The sequence below is a fragment of the Bombus vosnesenskii genome, unplaced genomic scaffold (genome assembly GCF_011952255.1).
Source record: "Bombus vosnesenskii isolate JDL3184/JDL3185 unplaced genomic scaffold, Bvos_JDL3184-5_v1.1 scf7180000013288, whole genome shotgun sequence".
Lineage (NCBI taxonomy): Eukaryota > Metazoa > Arthropoda > Insecta > Hymenoptera > Apidae > Bombus > Bombus vosnesenskii.
The window spans coordinates 396290-397414 of NW_022882941.1; the positions used below are offsets into that span (position 1 = coordinate 396290).

At 37.5% G+C, this 1125-nt stretch overlaps 1 pseudogene; it reads right to left on the reverse strand.

Moving 5' to 3' along the window:
• Positions 1–241: 241 nt before the first annotated feature.
• Positions 242–1125, reverse strand: LOC117232451 (annotated as a pseudogene).

Below are 1125 nucleotides of genomic sequence, written 5' to 3' on the forward strand. Positions count from 1 at the left end.
TATAGATAAGTTAATAAATCGAAAACGAAAGGGAGAACGAAAACTGTTTATGTTTAAGACTAAGGTTTACGGAACCCGGATTTCAAACTTCGAAATGATATACGCCAAAAAACCATAGCATTAATTTTAACCATTTTGCATCGTAAGTTATTTATTTATTTATTATTGCTTAGTCCGTGCTTCGGCTTTGGACGAACTTTCGGTTTTACATCTCTTATGTCTATTTCTCTTCTTATATGTCTACCTCCCCTTTTTTCCACTCTATTCTATTGCACTACCTTACTTATTCTACCTCTAAAAACTAAAAATTAGGAACTATAAATTAGCAACTAATGACTAAAAACTATTGCAACTTTGGTCTTTAGCCTTCTTGCTGTGCCTCCTTCTTGTCGATTGCCCTTCTCTTCTCCATTATTGCTTTCAGTTCTGCAAAACCTTCTCCAGTCTCGTTTAGCGCTTTTCCTATGTCCTTTGGTCCTCCCGTTATTTCATATTCTTCTATTACATGTCTGCCAGTATTCTTCTGTCCTCCCACTTCATCCTCCCTTCTAGGTACTTTGGTAATTTTTCTTTGGCTATGTTTCTGTAGTGTATATTATACTTGGATTCCCTTATCCTTTCCCCCCTCTCTTCTGTTTCTCTGTTTCTTCTATAATTTGGTCTGCTGTCATCCTTTCTTGCTCCTCTCCTATTTCTATCTGCGCTCCTCCTTTTCTCACCTCTTCTAGTCCCTTCTTTCTCTTTCTTGCTCTTTTCCCTTCCTGACCATTCCCCCATTCTCTCTCTCTCTCTTTCCTTTAGACACTCCTTTACTAATTCCTTTTTTGATTCTAGGGCTTTCTCTTCGTACCTCGCTGTACTTTTTAATCCTTTTTCTTTTATTTCTATTATTTTGCATTCTACCATCAGTATACAATTTGGTGTTGTCATATCTAAGCCTAATATCCATTTTACATATCTCCTTTGAACTCTGTCCAGTCTTTCTTCAATGTTTCAGCCCCATACATTAATTTCATGCTTTGCTCCAAACAGCGCCACGCTCTCTACCAGTGCTCCAAACATCTTCATTCTCCTATTGTAGTCCTGTTTGAATATTCTTTCTCCCACGCTCCATGTTTCCTTCAT